The sequence below is a fragment of the Pseudophryne corroboree genome, unplaced genomic scaffold (genome assembly GCF_028390025.1).
Source record: "Pseudophryne corroboree isolate aPseCor3 unplaced genomic scaffold, aPseCor3.hap2 scaffold_1363, whole genome shotgun sequence".
Taxonomy (NCBI): domain Eukaryota; kingdom Metazoa; phylum Chordata; class Amphibia; order Anura; family Myobatrachidae; genus Pseudophryne; species Pseudophryne corroboree.
The window spans coordinates 127545-140819 of record NW_026967989.1 but is presented as its reverse complement, the minus strand read 5'-3'; the positions used below and the strand labels follow the sequence as shown (position 1 = coordinate 140819).

General features: G+C 48.2%; 19 non-coding genes and 2 pseudogenes across 19 annotated transcripts; all 21 read left to right on the top strand.

Moving 5' to 3' along the window:
- The first annotated feature begins 361 nt into the window (after window positions 1-361).
- On the top strand, window positions 362-525 carry LOC134995083 (U1 spliceosomal RNA). The gene has a single exon (XR_010197967.1). It is a non-coding gene; the product is annotated as a U1 spliceosomal RNA (small nuclear RNA).
- Window positions 526-677: 152 nt separating this feature from the next.
- LOC134995090 (U1 spliceosomal RNA) lies at window positions 678-840 on the top strand. The gene has a single exon (XR_010197974.1). It is a non-coding gene; the product is annotated as a U1 spliceosomal RNA (small nuclear RNA).
- A 671-nt stretch (window positions 841-1511) lies between these two features.
- LOC134995087 (U1 spliceosomal RNA) lies at window positions 1512-1675 on the top strand. The gene has a single exon (XR_010197971.1). It is a non-coding gene; the product is annotated as a U1 spliceosomal RNA (small nuclear RNA).
- A 152-nt stretch (window positions 1676-1827) lies between these two features.
- LOC134995089 (U1 spliceosomal RNA) lies at window positions 1828-1990 on the top strand. The gene has a single exon (XR_010197973.1). It is a non-coding gene; the product is annotated as a U1 spliceosomal RNA (small nuclear RNA).
- A 671-nt stretch (window positions 1991-2661) lies between these two features.
- Window positions 2662-2825, top strand: LOC134995086 (U1 spliceosomal RNA). The gene has a single exon (XR_010197970.1). It is a non-coding gene; the product is annotated as a U1 spliceosomal RNA (small nuclear RNA).
- Window positions 2826-2977: 152 nt separating this feature from the next.
- Window positions 2978-3119, top strand: LOC134995096 (U1 spliceosomal RNA; annotated as a pseudogene).
- Window positions 3120-3811: 692 nt separating this feature from the next.
- Window positions 3812-3975, top strand: LOC134995079 (U1 spliceosomal RNA). The gene has a single exon (XR_010197964.1). It is a non-coding gene; the product is annotated as a U1 spliceosomal RNA (small nuclear RNA).
- A 152-nt stretch (window positions 3976-4127) lies between these two features.
- On the top strand, window positions 4128-4290 carry LOC134995093 (U1 spliceosomal RNA). Its single transcript, XR_010197976.1, has one exon. It is a non-coding gene; the product is annotated as a U1 spliceosomal RNA (small nuclear RNA).
- Window positions 4291-4963: 673 nt separating this feature from the next.
- LOC134995078 (U1 spliceosomal RNA) lies at window positions 4964-5127 on the top strand. The gene has a single exon (XR_010197963.1). It is a non-coding gene; the product is annotated as a U1 spliceosomal RNA (small nuclear RNA).
- A 152-nt stretch (window positions 5128-5279) lies between these two features.
- On the top strand, window positions 5280-5442 carry LOC134995097 (U1 spliceosomal RNA). Its single transcript, XR_010197979.1, has one exon. It is a non-coding gene; the product is annotated as a U1 spliceosomal RNA (small nuclear RNA).
- Window positions 5443-6113: 671 nt separating this feature from the next.
- LOC134995081 (U1 spliceosomal RNA) lies at window positions 6114-6277 on the top strand. Its single transcript, XR_010197966.1, has one exon. It is a non-coding gene; the product is annotated as a U1 spliceosomal RNA (small nuclear RNA).
- Window positions 6278-6429: 152 nt separating this feature from the next.
- LOC134995095 (U1 spliceosomal RNA) lies at window positions 6430-6592 on the top strand. Its single transcript, XR_010197978.1, has one exon. It is a non-coding gene; the product is annotated as a U1 spliceosomal RNA (small nuclear RNA).
- Window positions 6593-7263: 671 nt separating this feature from the next.
- Window positions 7264-7427, top strand: LOC134995080 (U1 spliceosomal RNA). The gene has a single exon (XR_010197965.1). It is a non-coding gene; the product is annotated as a U1 spliceosomal RNA (small nuclear RNA).
- Window positions 7428-7579: 152 nt separating this feature from the next.
- On the top strand, window positions 7580-7742 carry LOC134995088 (U1 spliceosomal RNA). The gene has a single exon (XR_010197972.1). It is a non-coding gene; the product is annotated as a U1 spliceosomal RNA (small nuclear RNA).
- Window positions 7743-8413: 671 nt separating this feature from the next.
- LOC134995085 (U1 spliceosomal RNA) lies at window positions 8414-8577 on the top strand. The gene has a single exon (XR_010197969.1). It is a non-coding gene; the product is annotated as a U1 spliceosomal RNA (small nuclear RNA).
- A 152-nt stretch (window positions 8578-8729) lies between these two features.
- LOC134995094 (U1 spliceosomal RNA) lies at window positions 8730-8892 on the top strand. Its single transcript, XR_010197977.1, has one exon. It is a non-coding gene; the product is annotated as a U1 spliceosomal RNA (small nuclear RNA).
- A 671-nt stretch (window positions 8893-9563) lies between these two features.
- LOC134995084 (U1 spliceosomal RNA) lies at window positions 9564-9727 on the top strand. Its single transcript, XR_010197968.1, has one exon. It is a non-coding gene; the product is annotated as a U1 spliceosomal RNA (small nuclear RNA).
- A 152-nt stretch (window positions 9728-9879) lies between these two features.
- Window positions 9880-10042, top strand: LOC134995092 (U1 spliceosomal RNA). Its single transcript, XR_010197975.1, has one exon. It is a non-coding gene; the product is annotated as a U1 spliceosomal RNA (small nuclear RNA).
- Window positions 10043-10715: 673 nt separating this feature from the next.
- LOC134995077 (U1 spliceosomal RNA) lies at window positions 10716-10879 on the top strand. Its single transcript, XR_010197962.1, has one exon. It is a non-coding gene; the product is annotated as a U1 spliceosomal RNA (small nuclear RNA).
- A 152-nt stretch (window positions 10880-11031) lies between these two features.
- On the top strand, window positions 11032-11173 carry LOC134995091 (U1 spliceosomal RNA; annotated as a pseudogene).
- Window positions 11174-12734: 1561 nt separating this feature from the next.
- On the top strand, window positions 12735-12808 carry TRNAN-AUU (transfer RNA asparagine (anticodon AUU)). Its single transcript has one exon. It is a non-coding gene; the product is annotated as a tRNA-Asn (tRNA).
- The last annotated feature ends 467 nt before the right edge of the window (window positions 12809-13275 follow it).

The following is a 13275-nucleotide window of genomic DNA, read 5'->3' as shown; positions in this document are numbered from 1 at the left end:
TAGGGGTCATCCAAGCGCCGCAAAAGGCCGCCATGCCCTGCACGCCCCTTTTCTCTTTTCATATGCAGACGAGAGTTGAAGCCAACTTTGACCCACTGCTTGGATGGCATTACCATATGCAAATCAATCTGCTGCAGGCCTTCCCCCAGGAATGCTTGCACTAGTTGTTGCATTTGGTTTGTTGTTTGGGGGTGCTTCAGTATTAGGCAGCCTTCTGCCCTCCCATGTTCATCTGAAAATATGTGTTCTCCCTGCAGTTGTTGTCCCCAGATGAGAGTTCCCTTGTGCTGCCTCAGTTGAATCTCCTTTACTTGACAGAGATGTGCCTGAGCAGCGGCCCTCCCCAGCCCTATCTCAAATCATACTTATTTTGCATAGGAGATACCATGGTCATGAAGATTGTTTTCCCAGGGTGAGGTTCATTCATTGCATTCTGGGTATGCTGACCCCTGTGATTTCCCCAAATGTGGGAAACTCGACTGCATTATTTGTGGTAGTGGGGGACTGTGTTTGTGCTTTCCTCTGGTCAGCTCTGGTAAAAGTCAGATTTCTTTGTCTCAGATCTTCCTCTAGCCTTGTTCTTCTTTCGAGAGTTCCCTTGTGCTGCCTCAGTTGGATCTCCTTCACTTGACAGGGGGGTGCACGAGCAGCGACCCTCCCCAGCTCTAGCCCAACTCCTACTTACCTGCCAGGTGAGATACTATGATCAGGAAGGTGCTTCTCCCAAGGCAAGGCTCACCCATTGCACTCTGGGTGTGCTGCTCCTGCGATTTCCCCAAATGTGGGACACTTGACTGCATAATTTGTGTTTCCTCTGGTCGGCTCTCATATAATTCAGATCTCTTTGTCTCAGGTCTTTCTCCAGCCTAGTTTGCTGTCTGTTTCCACTTCTCTTTTCTTGAGCCGCTCCCTTCTATGCCCTTGCGCACTATCCTGACCTCTCCCGTCTGCTTACTTTGTGCCTTCCAACGCACAATGCATACTACAGGTAGTGCTGCAGGGCCCACACCCTTTTACATGCTTTACAGAACAGCTCTGGAGCTGTTACAGTGCCCAGCTGCTGCAAGAAATCATCTTGAATGCTTCACGGGCTGGGGCATAGCCAACATGAGCCCCACACCGAAGGAGGGTGGAGATGTTTAATGCGAATTAAGGGTCATCCAAGCGCCACAAAAGGACGCCATGCCCTGCACATCCCTTTTTTCTTTTCATATGCAGACGAGGGTTGAAGCCAACTTTGACCCACTGCTTGGATGACATCACCATATGCAAATCCATCTGCTGCAGGCCTTCCCCCAGGAATGCTTGTACTAGTTGTTGCATTTGGTTTGTTGTTTGGGGGTGCTTCAGTATTAGGCAGCCTTCTGCCCTCCCATGTTCATCTGAAAATATGTGTTCTCCCTGCAGTTGTTGTCCCCAGATGAGAGTTCCCTTGTGCTGCCTCAGTTGAATCGCCTTTACTTGACAGAGATGTGCCTGAGCAGCGGCCCTCCCCAGCCCTATCCGAAATCATACTTATTTTGCATAGGAGATATCATGGTCATGAAGATTGTTCTCCCAGGGTGAGGTTCATTCATTGCATTCTGGGTATGATGACCCCTGTGATTTCCCCAAATGTGGAAAACTCGACTGCATTATTTGTGGTAGAGGGGGACTGTGTTTGTGCTTTCCTCTGGTCAGCTCTGGTAAAAGTCAGATTTCTTTGTCTCAGATCTTCCTCTAGCCTTGTTCTTCTTTCGAGAGTTCCCTTGTGCTGCCTCAGTTGGATCTCCTTCACTTGACAGGGGGGTGCCCGAGCAGCGACCCTCCCCAGCTCTAGCCCAACTCCTACTTACCTGCCAGGTGAGATACTATGATCAGGAAGGTGCTTCTCCCAGGGCAAGGCTCACCCATTGCACTCTGGGTGTGCTGCTCCTGCGATTTCCCCAAATGTGGGATACTTGACTGCATAATTTGTGTTTCCTCTGGTCGGCTCTCGTATAATTCAGATCTCTTTGTCTCAGGTCTCTCTCCAGCCTAGTTTGCTGTCTGTTTCCACTTCTCTTTTCTTGAACCGCTCCCTTCTATGCCCTTGCGCACTATCCTGACTTCTCCCGTCTGCTTACTTTGTGCCTTCCAACGCACAATGCGAACTACAGGTAGTGCTGCAGGGCCCACACCCTTTTAGTTGCCTTACAGAGCAGCTCTGGAGCTGTTACAGTGCCCAGCTGCTGCAAGAAATCAGCTTGAATGCTTCAGGTGCTGGGGCATAGCCAACATGAGCCCCACACCGAAGGAGGGTGGAGGTGTTTAATGCGAATTAGGGGTCATGCAAGCGCCGCAAAAGGCCGCCATGCCCTGCACATCCCTTTTTTCTTTTCATATGCAGACGAGGGTTGAAGCCAACTTTGACCCACTGCTTGGATGACATCACCATATGCAAATCCATCTGCTGCAGGCCTTCCCCCAGGAATGCTTGCACTAGTTGTTGCATTTGGTTTGTTGTTTGGGGGTGCTTCAGTATTAGGCAGCCTTCTGCCCTCCCATGTTCATCTGAAAATATGTGTTCTCCCTGCAGTTGTTGTCCCCAGATGAGAGTTCCCTTGTGCTGCCTCAGTTGAATCGCCTTTACTTGACAGAGATGTGCCTGAGCAGCGGCCCTCCCCAGCCCTATCCCAAATCATACTTATTTTGCATAGGAGATATCATGGTCATGAAGATTGTTCTCCCAGGGTGAGGTTCATTCATTGCATTCTGGGTATGATGACCCCTGTGATTTCCCCAAATGTGGGAAACTCGACTGCATTATTTGTGGTAGTGGGGGACTGTGTTTGTGCTTTCCTCTGGTCAGCTCTGGTAAAAGTCAGATTTCTTTGTCTCAGATCTTCCTCTAGCCTTGTTCTTCTTTCGAGAGTTCCCTTGTGCTGCCTCAGTTGGATCTCCTTCACTTGACAGGGGGGTGCCCGAGCAGCGACCCTCCCCAGCTCTAGCCCAACTCCTACTTACCTGCCAGGTGAGATACTATGATCATGTAGGTGCTTCTCCCAGGGCAAGGCTCACCCATTGCACTCTGGGTGTGCTGCCCCTTTGATTTCCCCAAATGTGGGAAACTTGACTGCATAATTTGTGTTTCCCCTGGTCGGCTCTCATATAATTCAGATCTCTTTGTCTCAGGTCTCTCTCCAGCCTAGTTTGCTGTCTGTTTCCACTTCTCTTTTCTTGAGCCGCTCCCTTCTATGCCCTTGCGCACTATCCTGACTTCTCCCGTCTGCTTACTTTGTGCCTTCCAACGCACAATGCGAACTACAGGTAGTGCTGCAGGGCCCACACCCTTTTACTTGACTTACAGAGCAACTCTGGAGCTGTTACAGTGCCCAGCTGCTGCAAGAAATCAGCTTGAATGCTTCAGGGGCTGGGGCATAGCCAACATGAGCCCCACACCGAATGAGGGTGGAGGTGTTTAATGCGAACTAGGGGTCATCCAAGCGCCGCAAAAGGCCGCCATGCCCTGCACGCCCCTTTTCTCTTTTCATATGCAGATGAGGGTTGAAGCCAACTTTGACCCACTGCTTGGATGACATCACCATATGCAAATCCATCTGCTGCAGGCCTTCCCCCAGGAATGCTTGTACTAGTTGTTGCATTTGGTTTGTTGTTTGGGGGTGCTTCAGTATTAGGCAGCCTTCTGCCCTCCCATGTTCATCTGAAAATATGTGTTCTCCCTGCAGTTGTTGTCCCCAGATGAGAGTTCCCTTGTGCTGCCTCAGTTGAATCTCCTTTACTTGACAGAGATGTGCCTGAGCAGCGGCCCTCACCAGCCCTATCCCAAATCATACTTATTTTGCATAGGAGATACCATGGTCATGAAGATTGTTCTCCCAGGGTGAGGTTCATTCATTGCATTCTGGGTATGCTGACCCCTGTGATTTCCCCAAATGTGGGAAACTCGACTGCATTATTTGTGGTAGTGGGGGACTGTGTTTGTGCTTTCCTCTGGTCAGCTCTGGTAAAAGTCAGATTTCTTTGTCTCAGATCTTCCTCTAGCCTTGTTCCTCTTTCAAGAGTTCCCTTGTGCTGCCTCAGTTGGATCTCCTTCACTTGACAGGGGGGTGCCCGAGCAGCGACCCTCCCCAGCTCTAGCCCAACTCCTACTTACCTGCCAGGTGAGATACTATGATCATGAAGGTGCTACTCCCAGGGCAAGGCTCACCCATTGCACTCTGGGTGTGCTGCTCCTGCAATTTCCCCAAATGTGGGACACTTGACTGCATAATTTGTGTTTCCCCTGGTCGGCTCTCGTATAATTCAGATCTCTTTGTCTCAGGTCTCTCTCCAGTATAGTTTGCTGTCTGTTTCCACTTCTCTTTTCTTGAGCCGCTCCCTTCTATGCCCTTGCGCACTATCCTGACTTCTCCCGTCTGCTTACTTTGTGCCTTCCAATGCACAATGCAAACTACAGGTAGTGCTGCAGGGCCCACACCCTTTTACTTGCCTTACAGAGCAGCTCTGGGGCTGTTACAGTGCCCAGCTGCTGCAAGAAATCAGCTTGAATGCTTCAGGGGCTGGGGCATAGCCAACATGAGCCCCACACCGAAGGAGGGTGGAGGTGTTTAATGCGAACTAGAGGTCATCCAAGCGCCGCAAAAGGCCGCCATGCCCTGCACGCCCCTTTTCTCTTTTTTGATATGCAGACGAGGGTTGAAGCCAACTTTGACCCACTGCTTGGATGGCATTACCATATGCAAATCAATCTGCTGCAGGCCTTCCCCCAGGAATGCTTGCACTAGTTGTTGCATTTGGTTTGTTGTTTGGGGGTGCTTCAGTATTAGGCAGCCTTCTGCCCTCCCATGTTCATCTGAAAATATGTGTTCTCCCTGCAGTTGTTGTCCCCAGATGAGAGTTCCCTTGTGCTGCCTCAGTTGAATCTCCTTTACTTGACAGAGATGTGCCTGAGCAGCGGCCCTCCCCAGCCCTATCCCAAATCATACTTATTTTGCATAGGAGATACCATGGTCATGAAGATTGTTCTCCCAGGGTGAGGTTCATTCATTGCATTCTGGGTATGCTGACCCCTGTGATTTCCCCAAATGTGGGAAACTCAACTGCATTATTTGTGGTAGTGGGGGACTGTGTTTGTGCTTTCCTCTGGTCAGCTCTGGTAAAAGTCAGATTTCTTTGTCTCAGATCTTCCTCTAGCCTTGTTCTTCTTTCGAGAGTTCCCTTGTGCTGCCTCAGTTGGATCTCCTTCACTTGACAGGGGGGTGCACGAGCAGCGACCCTCCCCAGCTCTAGCCCAACTCCTATTTACCTGCCAGGTGAGATACTATGATCAGGAAGGTGCTTCTCCCAGGGCAAGGCTCACCCATTGCACTCTGGGTGTGCTGCTCCTGCGATTTCCCCAAATGTGGGACACTTGACGGCATAATTTGTGTTTCCTCTGGTCGGCTCTCATATAATTCAGATCTCTTTGTCTCAGGTCTTTCTCCAGCCTAGTTTGCTGTCTGTTTCCACTTCTCTTTTCTTGAGCCGCTCCCTTCTATGCCCTTGCGCACTATCCTGACCTCTCCCGTCTGCTTACTCTGTGCCTTCCAACGCACAATGCATACTACAGGTAGTGCTGCAGGGCCCACACCCTTTTACATGCTTTACAGAGCAGCTCTGGAGCTGTTACAGTGCCCAGCTGCTGCAAGAAATCATCTTGAATGCTTCAGTGGCTGGGGCATAGCCAACATGAGCCCCACACCGAAGGAGGGTGGAGATGTTTAATGCGAATTAGGGGTCATCCAAGCGCCACAAAAGGACGCCATGCCCTGCACATCCCTTTTTTCTTTTCATATGCAGACGAGGGTTGAAGCCAACTTTGACCCACTGCTTGGATGACATCACCATATGCAAAACCATCTGCTGCAGGCCTTCCCCCAGGAATGCTTGCACTAGTTGTTGCATTTGGTTTGTTGTTTGGGGGTGCTTCAGTATTAGGCAGCCTTCTGCCCTCCCATGTTCATCTGAAAATATGTGTTCTCCCTGCAGTTGTTGTCCCCAGATGAGAGTTCCCTTGTGCTGCCTCAGTTGAATCTCCTTTACTTGACAGAGATGTGCCTGAGCAGCGGCCCTCCCCAGCCCTATCCCAAATCATACTTATTTTGCATAGGAGATACCATGGTCATGAAGATTGTTCTCCCAGGGTGAGGTTCATTCATTGCATTCTGGGTATGCTGACCCCTGTGATTTCCCCAAATGTGGGAAACTCAACTGCATTATTTGTGGTAGTGGGGGACTGTGTTTGTGCTTTCTTCTGGTCAACTCTGGTAAAAATCAGATTTCTTTGTCTCAGATCTTCCTCTAGCCTTGTTCCTCTTTCGAGAGTTCCCTTGTGCTGCCTCAGTTGGATCTCCTTCACTTGACAGGGGGGTACCCGAGCAGCGACCCTTCGCAGCTCTAGCCCAACTCCTACTTACCTGCCAGGTGAGATACTATGATCATGTAGGTGCTTCTCCCAGGGCAAGGCTCACCCATTGCACTCTGGGTGTGCTGCCCCTGTGATTTCCCCAAATGTGGGAAACTTGACTGCATAATTTGTGTTTCCCCTGGTCGGCTCTCGTATAATTCAGATCTCTTTGTCTCAGGTCTCTCTCCAGCCTAGTTTGCTGTCTGTTTCCACTTCTCTTTTCTTGAGCCGCTCCCTTCTATGCCCTTGCGCACTATCCTGACTTCTCCCGTCTGCTTACTTTGTGCCTTCCAACACACAATGCAAACTACAGGTAGTGCTGCAGGGCCCACACCCTTTTACTTGCCTCACAGAGCAGCTCTGGAGCTGTTACAGTGCCCAGCTGCTGCAAGAAATCAGCTTGAATGCTTCAGGGGCTGGGGCATTGCCAACATGAGCCCCACACCGAAGGAGGGTGGGGGTGTTTAATGCGAACTAAGGGTCACCCAAGCGCCGCAAAAGGCCGCCATGCCCTGCACGCCCCTTTTCTCTTTTCATATGCAGACGAGGGTTGAAGCCAACTTTGACCCACTGCTTGGATGGCATTACCATATGCAAATCAATCTGCTGCAGGCCTTCCCCCAGGAATGCTTGCACTAGTTGTTGCATTTGGTTTGTTGTTTGGGGGTGCTTCAGTATTAGGCAGCCTTCTGCCCTCCCATGTTCATCTGAAAATATGTGTTCTCCCTGCAGTTGTTGTCCCCAGATGAGAGTTCCCTTGTGCTGCCTCAGTTGAATCTCCTTTACTTGACAGAGATGTGCCTGAGCAGCGGCCCTCCCCAGCCCTATCCCAAATCATACTTATTTTGCATAGGAGATACCATGGTCATGAAGATTGTTCTCCCAGGGTGAGGTTCATTCATTGCATTCTGGGTATGCTGACCCCTGTGATTTGCCCAAATGTGGGAAACTCGACTGCATTATTTGTGGTAGTGGGGGACTGTGTTTGTGCTTTCCTCTGCTCAGCTCTGGTAAAAGTCAGATTTCTTTGTCTCAGATCTTCCTCTAGCCTTGTTCTTGTTTCGAGAGTTCCCTTGTGCTGCCTCAGTTGGATCTCCTTCACTTGACAGGGGGGTGCCCGAGCAGCGACCCTCCCCAGCTCTAGCCCAACTCCTACTTACCTGCCAGGTGAGATACTATGATCAGGAAGGTGCTTCTCCCAGGGCAAGGCTCACCCATTGCACTCTGGGTGTGCCGCTCCTGCGATTTCCCCAAATGTGGGAAACTTGACTGCATAATTTGTGTTTCCTCTGGTCGGCTCTCGTATAATTCAGATCTCTTTGTCTCAGGTCTTTCTCCAGCCTAGTTTGCTGTCTGTTTCCACTTCTCTTTTCTTGAGCCGCTCCCTTCTATGCCCTTGCGCACTATCCTGACCTCTCCCGTCTGCTTACTTTGTGCCTTCCAACGCACAATGCATACTACAGGTAGTGCTGCAGGGCCCACACCCTTTTACATGCTTTACAGAACAGCTCTGGAGCTGTTACAGTGCCCAGCTGCTGCAAGAAATCATCTTGAATGCTTCAGGGGCTGGGGCATAGCCAACATGAGCCCCACACCGAAGGAGGGTGGAGATGTTTAATGTGAATTAGGGGTCATCCAAGCACCACAAAAGGACGCCATGCCCTGCACATCCCTTTTTTCTTTTCATATGCAGACGAGGGTTGAAGCCAACTTTGACCCACTGCTTGGATGACATCACCATATGCAAATCCATCTGCTGTAGGCCTTCCCCCAGGAATGCTTGTACTAGTTGTTGCATTTGGTTTGTTGTTTGGGGGTGCTTCAGTATTAGGCAGCCTTCTGCCCTCCCATGTTCATCTGAAAATATGTGTTCTCCCAGCAGTTGTTGTCCCCAGATGAGAGTTCCCTTGTGCTGCCTCAGTTGAATCTCCTTTACTTGACAGAGATGTGCCTGAGCAGCGGCCCTCCCCAGCTCTATCCCAAATCATACTTATTTTGCATAGGAGATACCATGGTCATGAAGATTGTTCTCCCAGGGTGAGGTTCATTCATTGCATTCTGGGTATGCTGACTCCTATGATTTCCCCAAATGTGGGAAACTCGACTGCATTATTTGTGGTAGTGGGGGACTGTGTTTGTGCTTTCCTCTGGTCAGCTCTGGTAAAAGTCAGATTTATTTGTCTCAGATCTTCCTCTAGCCTTGTTCTTCTTTCGAGAGTTCCCTTGTGCTGCCTCAGTTGGATCTCCTTCACTTGACAGGGGGGTGCCCTAGCATCAACCCTCCCCAGCTCAAGCCCAACTCCTACTTACCTGCCAAGTGAGATACTATGATCATGAAGGTGCTTCTCCCAGGGCAAGGCTCACCCATTGCACTCTGGGTGTGCTGCTCCTGCGATTTCCCCAAATGTGGGAAACTTGACTGCATAATTTGTGTTTCCCCTGGTCAGCTCTCGTATAATTCAGATCTGTTTGTCTCAGGTCTCTCTCCAGCCTAGTTTGCTGTCTGTTTCAACTTCTCTTTTCTTGAGCCGCTCCCTTCTATGCCCTTGCGCATTATCTTGACTTCTCCCATCTGCTTACTTTGTGCCTTCCAATGCACAATGCGAACTACAGGTAGTGCTGCAGGGCCCACACCCTTTTACTTGCCTTACAGAGCAGCTCTGGAGCTATTACAGTGCCCAGCTGCTGCAAGTAATCAGCTTGAATGCTTCATGGGCTGGGGCATAGCCAACATGAGCCCCACACCGAAGTAGGGTGGAGGTGTTTAATGCGAACTAGGGGTCATCCAAGCGCCGCAAAAGGCCGCCATGCCCTGCACGCCCCTTTTCTCTTTTCATATGCAGACGAGGGTTGAAGCCAACTTTGACCCACTGCTTGGATGACATCACCATATGCAAATCCATCTGCTGCAGGCCTTCCCCCAGGAATGCTTGTACTAGTTGTTGCATTTGGTTTGTTGTTTGGGGGTGCTTCAGTATTAGGCAGCCTTCTGCCCTCCCATGTTCATCTGAAAATATGTGTTCTCCCTGCAGTTGTTGTCCCCAGATGAGAGTTCCCTTGTGCTGCCTCAGTTGAATCTCCTTTACTTGACAGAGATGTGCCCGAGCAGCGGCCCTCACCAGCCCTATCCCAAATCATACTTATTTTGCATAGGAGATACCATGGTCATAAAGATTGTTCTCCCAGGGTGAGGTTCATTCATTGCATTCTGGGTATGCTGACCCCTGTGATTTCCCCAAATGTGGGAAACTCGACTGCATTATTTGTGGTAGTGGGGGACTGTGTTTGTGCTTTCCTCTGGTCAGCTCTGGTAAAAGTCAGATTTCTTTGTCTCAGATCTTCCTCTAGCCTTGTTCCTCTTTCAAGAGTTCCCTTGTGCTGCCTCAGTTGGATCTCCTTCACTTGACAGGGGGGTGCCCGAGCAGCGACCCTCCCCAGCTCTAGTCCAACTCCTACTTACCTGCCAGGTGAGATACTATGATCATGAAGGTGCTACTCCCAGGGCAAGGCTCACCCATTGCACTCTGGGTGTGCTGCTCCTGCAATTTCCCCAAATGTGGGACACTTGACTGCATAATTTGTGTTTCCCCTGGTCGGCTCTCGTATAATTCAGATCTCTTTGTCTCAGGTCTCTCTCCAGTATAGTTTGCTGTCTGTTTCCACTTCTCTTTTCTTGAGCCGCTCCCTTCTATGCCCTTGCGCACTATCCTGACTTCTCCCGTCTGCTTACTTTGTGCCTTCCAATGCACAATGCAAACTACAGGTAGTGCTGCAGGGCCCACACCCTTTTACTTGCCTTACAGAGCAGCTCTGGAGCTGTTACAGTGCCCAGCTGCTGCAAGAAATCAGCTTGAATGCTTCAGGGGCTGGGGCATAGCCAACATGAGCCCCACACCGAAGGAGGGTGGAGGTGTTTAATGCGAACTAGAGGTCATCCAAGCGCCGCAAAAGGCCGCCATGCCCTGCACGCCCCTTTTCTCTTTTTTGATATGCAGACGAGGGTTGAAGCCAACTTTGACCCACTGCTTGGATGGCATTACCATATGCAAATCAATCTGCTGCAGGCCTTCCCCCAGGAATGCTTGCACTAGTTGTTGCATTTGGTTTGTTGTTTGGGGGTGCTTCAGTATTAGGCAGCCTTCTGCCCTCCCATGTTCATCTGAAAATATGTGTTCTCCCTGCAGTTGTTGTCCCCAGATGAGAGTTCCCTTGTGCTGCCTCAGTTGAATCTCCTTTACTTGACAGAGATGTGCCTGAGCAGCGGCCCTCCCCAGCCCTATCCCAAATCATACTTATTTTGCATAGGAGATACCATGGTCATGAAGATTGTTCTCCCAGGGTGAGGTTCATTCATTGCATTCTGGGTATGCTGACCCCTGTGATTTCCCCAAATGTGGGAAACTCAACTGCATTATTTGTGGTAGTGGGGGACTGTGTTTGTGCTTTCCTCTGGTCAGCTCTGGTAAAAGTCAGATTTCTTTGTCTCAGATCTTCCTCTAGCCTTGTTCTTCTTTCGAGAGTTCCCTTGTGCTGCCTCAGTTGGATCTCCTTCACTTGACAGGGGGGTGCACGAGCAGCGACCCTCCCCAGCTCTAGCCCAACTCCTATTTACCTGCCAGGTGAGATACTATGATCAGGAAGGTGCTTCTCCCAGGGCAAGGCTCACCCATTGCACTCTGGGTGTGCTGCTCCTGCGATTTCCCCAAATGTGGGAAACTCGACTGCATAATTTGTGTTTCCCCTGGTCGGCTCTCATATAATTCAGATCTCTTTGTCTCAGGTCTCTCTCCAGCCTAGTTTGCTGTCTGTTTCCACTTCTCTTTTCTTGAGCCGCTCCTTTCTATGCCCTTGCGCACTATCCTGACTTCTCCCGTCTGCTTACTTTGTGCCTTCCAACGCACAATGCGAACTACAGGTAGTGCTGCAGGGCCCACACCCTTTTAGTTGCCTTACAGAGCAGCTCTGGAGCTGTTACAGTGCCCAGCTGCTGCAAGAAATCAGCTTGAATGTTCTTCGTTGATTGATGGAAGAAACATCTTACAAAAACTCTCCAGATTATTGACTTTTTAAAGCTTTTCTAGGAAACGTTCTAGATGAATGCTTATTAGCGTTTGTCAGAATGTAAGTTTGCAAAGTGTCACTGTGGCGCAATCAGTTAGCGTGTTCGGTTATTATCCAAAAGGTTGGTGGTTCAATCCCACCCAGGGACGTAATTTACCTTGTTATCAGATTTTGGTGATCTTTAAGTAGACAAGTCAAAATTTCAAACCCCCTCTTGTGGTGTAGGGTACCTGGCCTTCTCTGATGTAATCAGAGTTAGATTTGATTAAGTGATTTTATAAAAAAAAAACAGCTAGGAAGCACAATTTAGCAGTGGGTTGCAGAGAAAAAGAAATATGCTGGCAAAAAAATCCAATTGAGTGATTAAACAGCTCTTCATTTTCTGGCTTTATTTTTATGCTAACAAATTTGTTCTCTGAAAAGTGTCCACAAAGCCAAGTATCTGATTAACACCTTTGTAGGGATGGTTTTTCACCTATTACTAAATTAAACTTGCTTCATTGGAAAGGCAGCAAGATGCATCGTCATTTCAATATCTACTGAAATAATACAGGTTGACACCAGGAAACATTAACGCCACTGCATCCTTGCTGCTTTCTCATGTGGAAGTCTGTTTAATGTGAAAACAAGGTGATATCTAATTAGCATACAGGTAAGGAATTAAGAAAATCTTTATTTAAGGGTGAAGATGTTTCTCACAAAATCGTTGCCCCAATGCATCATTGAAATTCAAGCTGGAAAGATGATTTTAATATATCACTTGTACATTTTGTATTGCTCTTCTGGTGACAATGTAGTTTGTTTTTGTCAATTACCATTTTAATAATAGGGTAAAGAAAATTAAGTGGATTTTTGAAAGAAAACAATACTGTCAATATACTATTAAACAAATTAAAATGGTAAAAGTTATTGTACTTTAAGTAAAAATAAAAGAGCTAAAATATCAATCCCAATTTTGGATTACTTTAATTAAAAAAAAATGCATATAGCAGAGGGTAGTTTCAATCTGCCTACCTCTGGGTTATCGGCCCAGCATGCTTCCATTGCAGTACTCTGCTGCACATGTAAGTGCAAGAGATCCTGAAGCACTCACTCATCATGGGAAAGTACCAATGTGTTTCTTCGTTGGTTGATGGAAGAAACATCTTACAAAAACTCTCCAGATTATTGACTTTTTAAAGTTTTTCTAGGAAACGTTCTAGATGAATGCTTATTAGCCTTTGTCAGTATGAACTTTTTGCAAAGTGTCTCTGTGGCGCAATCGGTTAGTGTGTTTGGCTATTAACCAAAAGGTTGGTGGTTCAATCCCACCCAGGGATGTAATTGACCTTGTGATCAGATTTTGGTGATATTTAAGTAGACAAGTCAAAATTTCAAACCCCCGGTTATGGTGTGGGTACCTGGCCTTCCCTGATGTAATCAGAGTTAGATTTGATTCAGTGATTTTATAAAAACAGCTAGGAAGCACAATTTAGCGGTAGGTTGCAGAGAAAAAAAATATGCTGGCAGAAAAATCCAATTGAGTGATTAAACAGCTCTTCATTTTCTGGCTTTATTTTTATGCTAACAAATTTGTTCTCTGAAAAGTGTCCACAAAGCCAAGTCTCTGATTAACACCTTTGTAAGGATGGTTTTTCACCTATTACTAAATTAAACTTGCTTCATTGGAAAGGCAGCAAGATGCATCCTCATTTCAATGTCTACTGAAATAATACAGGTTGACACCAGGAAACATTAACGCCACTGCATCCTTGCTGCTTTCTCATGTGGAAGTCTGTTTAATGTGA